The sequence below is a fragment of the Taurulus bubalis genome (assembly GCF_910589615.1).
Source record: "Taurulus bubalis genome assembly, chromosome: 11".
In the NCBI taxonomy this organism is placed as follows: Eukaryota; Metazoa; Chordata; class Actinopteri; order Perciformes; family Cottidae; genus Taurulus; species Taurulus bubalis.
In genome coordinates this window covers 10682804-10691108 of record NC_136599.1, presented here as the reverse complement: position 1 = coordinate 10691108, position 8305 = coordinate 10682804, and positions in this window count along the sequence as shown.

The window sequence follows — 8305 nt, the reverse complement described above, 5'->3', positions numbered from 1 at the left end:
CACAGGAAATAGTTTTATTAATTATCGGCAATAATAATAAACAACACATTAGATGCCCTTTAACACTATTTCCGTGTGACTTTGACAGTTCATGATTCTACAGTTAATTGTTTAAGAGTGAATGACAAATGAATCAAAGTCAATCATGTTGGCGGTATTGTTGAATTTACACGTCTCCAATAAAATACTTGGAGAATGAGTAATTAATTTCATAAAATTAAAATGAATCAAATTAATAATGATCACCCATACCAGAATCAACTTTACTGGTCAGCTAAATACATACAAGTGAGCAAAATAAGTCAATCAGAAATCATAAACCTAACTTATTTACATATATAAATGCAGGTTTCTTTCCTAATTATTCACGGGAATAGACGCCTAACTCTGTATTACACTATCCTGATGACTTACAATAATGAAATAACTATGTATGCTACACTGAGGTTGGAACAAATATGTGAGCTTAAAATGTTTGGTAAACTTAATTCATAAAATAAAAAATAAAAAAATAAGGTGTTTAATTGAACTGATTGGAGGAAATGAGTGACCGTAAAATATAGGTCCAATACATCCCAAATACATCCAATACATCCCAAAACACATGACCATCTGAGCAGGAGAAAGTTAATGGAAAGAGAGATACAAAAAAAAGTATCTAAAAAAATACCACTTTTGGCAGAGAGAAGACTTTAGAGGCAGCTCAGAGGCCGAGAAGAACACAAAAAGAGGTGTGGGTGGTGGTGTGGAAGTTGGTCGGAGGGAAATTGCGAACGAATGAGAATCCAGGTGTCATAAACTCTCAGCACAGGCTCTATTTATAGTCTGGCCTCCCGTTGTTGGGCCTGTCATTCTCAGTCTGCTCTGCAGCCCGCTAGCCTCTCTCTCTTTAGAACTCCAGAGCACAACACACGCCGGCCACGTCAGTGGGCGCTCTGCATAATTTACAGGTCAGAGACTCGTATAGCAGACAGGGAATAGTGTGATTTTTGAAAACAGCACACACATGAGGAAACAGGTGCATAACGAGACCCTGGAATCATGCAAACACGCCTTTTCAAATGAAAAGGGGGACATCTATTAATCAACTGCTTCACTCGTGCATATAGAAAGTCTCCCTCTGCCATTTGCTGACAACAAGTTCTTCCACTTTTCAGAGCCCTGTGACTGCTCCTATCAGCAGGCGAGGCTGACGATCAGGGCCTTTCTCTGGACTTGTCCCCGCTCCCTGATATGGTAATGAGTCTGTCCCAGCAGGCCCACTGACAGCCTCCTGTTGTGTGGCCTCATCTCTTTCAGCACGGCACAGCAAAAAACAAAGAGGTGGGAGGATGGCGTCCATTCGACCCAGTGCTCCCCTCCCCCCCACCACTCCCCCCGGTCCCACCACTGTGCTTCTCAAAAAAGTGCAGGCGTAAGTATTTTTCAGCTATGCAAATGCAGAGGGACATTAAAACACACAAGTGCACCCTAGAACAAGGTTGTGTTATGAATATGAAGTCACAGAACATACATAATTTGATTTTGTGTGTGCATGCGTCTACACTGTGTGTAGCCCCCCCCCCCACACACACACATACATACACACACACACACACACACACACACACACACACACACACACACACACACACACACACAACTCAGCTACGCTGCTGCTTTCAGACACAGGGTGCAGGTGAGAAACGCTTGCCAAATTTCCCTAGCTGAAGCACTCGTTTGCATATGCAGATGTTAATTACCACTGGAGCTTGTATGGGCCAATCAGCATGCTGCTGGAACAGCTTGTGCATCCCTCTCTCCCCCCACAGGTCGCTGTTTCCACAGTTACTCCCCTGGCTGATAATAAAGATAATCACCTCCGATTTCCTTCATGGCTCATTTTCTCCTGCTCGCTTCTGAAAGGCCAGAGCGCCGCTGTCTGATTTTCCACGCTGAGCTCTTATCAGCACGCCAGGGCCGAGGACTGGGGCGGGGGCCAAGTCGACACACCACCTGCCACACACTCACCAGAGGGGACAGATTCGTTCAGTCAGGGTCTCCGATACGGAGGGGTAATAAGTGCGAGATCAACCATCCGGTATGGTGTAATTGCGGTTGGAATAAAGTCCTGGATGAGAGCAGGGTCAGATCAGATGAGATCAGGTGGTGGGCGCTATCACACAGATTGACAGGGGCGGACTCAGTGAGAACGAAAGTAGGTTTTCAAAAAGCTTGAAATTAAGATTTGGTCCACAAAATCAACAGATAATAATCCGAGGGGCTTTTCGTCAGCCCTTCATGGAAGTTAAAGTGTGATGAATCGGGGTATTTAACATTGTGTTATTTGCCATTAAAAAGCAACATGTTTAAAATGTTACACCGCTTTTAATCTCCCTATAAAACCTTATAAACACCAAGCGCACCAAGCCCCCCCCCCCCCAAAAAAGAACAGTTTTTTAAAACGTTTACGTAATTATCTCCGCAACCACATGGTTGTTTAACATAATTTAAATTGCTACAATATCGTGACCCTTGTGAGAAGAGACCAATGGTTCAGAACAAATTAAAGTAACCGTTAAGGTTAAGTACTTACGGAAACTCCGGAAATTTGCCGCAGCGATCGTAACTGAACGACACAGATTTTGACTGACACTCCTTCCTAACATGCCAATGCTTTGTTTTATTGTGATTTTTGTTACAGATTCCGATTCTTTAGGTCTTAATATTTGCAAAAAGGTGCCTTATTAGTATGTGGGCTGTTGTTAAGGCCCCCAGTAAAACCATACAGTTTGAAAAACTTGGGGACCGCTCGGGGAGGCATTTTTGTTGAATCTGGTTCATATCATGCTTGATGTTCAATTTTTTTCATAAAAAGATTCTGAAAAAAATCATATAAAATAACACAAGTATTAGAACTCATTTGGGGTTCATACGACTACTTGATGCCAGATGGGGGGGCATGGTGTCTGTTCTCACTGAACATGTTGCACACTGTATATATCAGGTGATAACACCTTATCGCAACCCATCTGTTCATGGGCCCACACAATGAATCCAATCCACTGTCTGCCCCCCCCCCCTTCTTTCTGTCTCCCTCCTCGTGCTCCCTTGAATCCATTGTCCAGATAGAAACGTGCCTGGGATTGCAAGGGCTCGCTTTCGGCACACTTCTTTGAGAATTATTTAAGGCTTAGGAGTTTCTGTGAAATGAATATTTGATGTGGAGGACCCAAGCGTCTCCCGGCGAGCCCAAAGCAACACTTCAGAAGGTGTATAGCTACCTGCTTCAAAACACACACACACAACCTCATTCACTCATCACCATATCCAAAAAAACACTCCAGATGGGTTATGGCGGGTTATTGAATGAAAGGGTCTCCATCATACAGGCTAACTGATCTGACTGTTGTCTGAGACTGTTCTTTTGTTGGCCATCTTCACCTACACATTGGTTTAGTTCAGCTTTTCTTCAAGATCCATCACAATAATATGGTTGACTATTTTTATTCTGGGCCTTCATTGCACATGTTCTCAGATTTTCCTCAGGCTCTCATGTTGACAGTTTCATGGCATGGCATTAGTCAACTCCATATGTTTTCTATGGCAAGAATTGGGCAAATGGATTTGTTTAGTTTTTCTTATTGCCACAAGAGTGCAGAGTTGAGTCATTCAGAAATCTATCTTCCCTTTGTGACAGAGATGGGATGGTTTTAAAAGCCTGATCCTGTAGTGCCATCTCATGGTTTGCTGTGTGAAACAGCTCTGTGGTCAAATTCCCATGAATGAAGCACGCTAATAAGGAAAAACTAAATAAAAACATTAAATTAGGAGTTTTCAACTGTTAATTTCATATGAACACCTGCTAAGATACATTTAAAAAAATAAGCATAGTCGTTCATATTCTGGTAAAACTAATTAATAATAAAAAATGTTAACATCTGTTTCAGCAAAGCTGTATTTGAACTTTATGTTGGTTTTTAATAGGGCCCCTGGAGACTATAATATCAGTCAATACAACTGGCGAGAATTACCACGTTTCTTACTGATGTACCGCTGTTACTGCCGACAGTTTGACTTATGTGGAAGTACTCGTGAGATGAATTGAACAGATACCTGTAATGAGAGCCATCTGGGCATCCAGCACTCTAATGAATTAATCCCACAGACCTTATCTGGCCGTGTGTGGCCAGAACACACACAGTTTATCATGTACTTACAGGATGCCAATGCTACGGTGGGGCGCTCTGCTCTGGTCTGGTCGTTGTATGTGGTCCCTCTCAGTTGTGATGGAGGAAAGAACAGTCAGGAAAGTTAAGCATTTCAAAAACAGACAAAACAAGGGATTGTTTTCGAAACATGAATAGCGCTAATTAAAATTCTATGGTAAAAGTCTTTCATTTATTGTTCCTTTTGTCTCTCCCTCTTGGTCTTCTGTGGTAAATTAATATCAGATTAGCTATATAACTAGTACATTAAGGATCAATAAATGATTGCTCATTATAATCGCAAAAACTGGAATTACACATTAAAACATATTGAGCTGTAAAATATGAGTTCTGAAAGGCCTTTTGAAGTACTTAATGCGTTGCTTTCATTCTCTGCAAGTGCTTGTATAAATATGCATAGACCCTTAATAGATACACTCCAGAGGAAATCTGGATTGGGGATTTAAAGCTCCTGGGGTTATGACTGAGAATCTCTGAGACCCAAAGCACACCCAACCTTCACAACCCTCTCAACCTTGAGCATAAATCACTTCAAGATGTCTACAGAGCCAGCCAATCAGAGCCAATTAGGGCTAGTTACAGGCCTGTAGAGTTTTGCCCTTTTAAAAAAAACCGAAGCAAAGGACTCGAGGAAGCTGCGGGACGAAGGGGAGACTCAAAACGAGGTTGTCAGGGGACAGAAAGAGAGACGGAGTGAGAAATAGTGGACGTCTGTGAGTTGTATTATTTGTTTGTTTGTTAAGATGCTCTCCTCTAAACTGGGGGTTCCCAAACGTGTTGCAGCTGTTGCTCTGTCGACTAACTTTCCATGCTGTGTTGTGTTTCTGATCATGGAAGTGTAAGACTGAGTTTGCATGATTGTCCGCTCATGAAAGTGAACGTGCGTGCTCTGTGTGCTGGGCTGGGTCGGCCAGGACCATGGAATTGATTTTATGAACAATAAGTTGTACGCTCCCTCCAGAGGGGAGTGCTAAAGAAGAACATCTGTATGGGATCAAGGCAGTTGGAGAGTTAAAGGTGGGGGGAGAAGAAGTGGGAGGATTCTTTGGCAGTGGGTTCTGTGTTTTGGAAAGTGCAACATCGCAGACTATTCAAAACAATAAAGCAATAAGGGCATGCGCAGATCGGAAGTAAACAAGCAAGAAAGGGAACGTTTCACCAGCTCCACACAAGACTATCGAGACGTTGTATCAAATATTCAGTTTGTTGTTCCTGCAGGACATATTAAACAGTATTGTGTGTAAATTGTGTTCACACACTGAAACATTCCTTGGGTTTCCCAGAACATGATGTAATAAGAAAAGAGGTTGAGGAGGCCTCTGTCATATTAACTGTTTAACCGTTTACTTCTGTCTCTTCTGGAAAGTGTCAAGATAACGCATTGGTGACATCATATCCCGTAAACTGTTGTGGCTTTCCGAACAGGCATGTGCCACAAACAGCCACGCCCCAAACGGGCGCAGCACTAGTTCTTTAATACATTTCCTAAAATGCTCTAACTGATCCCTGCATGATTTGATTTCCTCATAACAAAATATATCTTCATTGTTCGCACATTTGAGCTAGCCCAGACCACAGGCAGACGACTGTGCTCTACATTGATCAACTCCAGAGTAATCAGCAGAGGTCTAGCTGTTGTTCTTTCCTCCATTTTCTCTTTCCGTGTTGCCCTTTCCACCCAGCTCCCTTTGTGAAAAAAACTGGACTCTGGTGCTGCCGCTGCATTGTGGCGTGGAAACACTTGGCCAGGTCCGTCCCGTTTCACACGGCCTTATGTAACGCACATGGAAGGCAGGGCATCAAGATAGCACTAGCTGCAGGGTTATGGGTGAATATAAATACATTTCCATGTTTGTCTTTCACTGGTTTGGGGTCATCGCTGGGTCTGTCTGCACACCTTTGGACTTGCACAGGGAACGGTGGATTCTTAGCGATGAGGAAACATCACGCACAGAGAATGGCAGGAAACAGAAGAGGAATTTAGATGCGGGAGTGAGGATAGATGGGGAGGTCAGCAGGATGTTCAGGGAGTAGAGGAACCAATCAGACACCGGCAGTGTCACTCCATGGAGAGGGAGAATTTTTCATTGTTTCCTTCACTCCATTGGTCAATTACTGATATCCGTGCCTGGAAAGACTTTCTGGAATCACCCTCCTAATCCACACTGATGAAAAGGAAAGCAGGAAAGCCTCTTAACTTCCAGGAATGTTTGTTTTCAAAACAAATTGATTTAACTTTTGTTAAACATAGAGATTTAACAACATAAGTAAAAGCCAAACGCAGAATGAATATACATTAATAAAGGTCACAAAACTCCATTCAATTATTTTTCAGATTTTGTGGCAGCCGACGTCAAAACGACATCTTATTGTATTCTGGATATTTTGAGAAGAAACATACAGAGTGAAGAAAAACAACAAAACGCCCTGGGCTGAGGGTCAGATGAGGGGAAATAAGGCCACCACCAGGACTAGTATTGGGAACATTAACTTAGCCTCCGGTTCTCTTGCAGTGTTCTCAATTTCATGCATTATAAGATTACCCACAAATTCATGCCTGTACTGTCACATGCCAGGCATGCTCTTATGATGGGTGCATCCAACAATCCATCTGAGTCACAAAACACCAAAACCTCCCAACAAAAACACAGCCAAACAGGTCCCTGAGGGTCACATTCTGTTACCCTGTGCCGATCCTCGTGATGTCCAATACCCCCACTCTCACTCACTCACTCACTCACACACACATGCACACACACACACATACACACACACACACACACACACGCACACACACACACACACTATACAGAGACTCTTTGTGCAAATAAACCAAAATATGTCAAATGTTAAGATATGGAGAGTGACTAAACGGAGGGAGGGAAGGGAGTAAAAGAGATATAAGTTGAATCTGTCAGAAATACTCCCCCTGCCAGGTTTACTAATCAGGATTCTTCAGCTCTAGACGGACACATCCCTCACATTCAAATAAGTGTTAACCGCACTGTGCAAAAATAATCCTCCACAAACAAATCTCATGCCACCTTAGAAGTTGTAAGAGATTTGAAAACATGCAAATATACCCACATATTTGTATTACTCTGTCAAGATTCCTGACGTATTGAGGTCCTTTATATTATTTTATATTTTGGCAGTTTAAGGGTAATCCACTGTGTTACACCCCTTCTTAACGCTTTTCTACTAGTGTAATAATTACTAGACCATGGCAGTCATTTTTCTTTATGTTTGTGTTAAGATCAGGAGAGAGCTACTTCTATACAGATGTTCTTATTATTATTCAATATGTGCAGATGTGGATACATTTTCTGAACAGACATCTAAATATTGAATAAAGCCAGGTAAAACAATATTGTATTATTGTTTGACAAATAAGAGTCTCAGAGGAATTTGCAGAGGGAATTTGGGATATATCTTTTTATCATTCTTTAAATCATAAAATATATAGACATAAACAAATTGCCATGGTTATAGGAATAAAACAAATAAATCATGTTATTCAAAGTCTGCTGCACTGTCTGTGTTTGCAATGTCGCAATATTGCAGACATTCTGGATTTGCTTGCGTTTTATTCATTGTGAATGTGATTTCAAGGCACCCTTAACAAACTTTACCAAGTATCTTGTCTGAGTGCCTGTTTGCCAGACGAGAACCTTATCTTGGCTTGATTCAGCCCCCATATGGTTGCATTGCTTGACAAGCAAGTCTCCAGGCAGTCCTCAAAAACCCAGCGCAGTGCTTCCAGATGTGGCCTGCCTGAATTCACTGGAACAGCCCATCTCTGCGTGAACATTAACGGTGATCACACCCCTATAACACACCGCACATTGGTTCAACAGTTTCTCACTTTCTGCCGATGTAGTGTAATTAATGCTGTAATGATGTCAGTGCGCGTGTGTCACGGCATTCTTAAAAAGCATGAGCACTGTACAAGTAAGTGTGCATGTGCGTACTTGTGCGGTTCAATGGATGACTCACTCAGCTGTTAGTCATTTGTCCAGGGACACACAAAAACCAGGGGCTGAGCGCTCTGTGTGACGCTATGTGCTTTTACAGGCCTCTCAGAAATGTACACAACA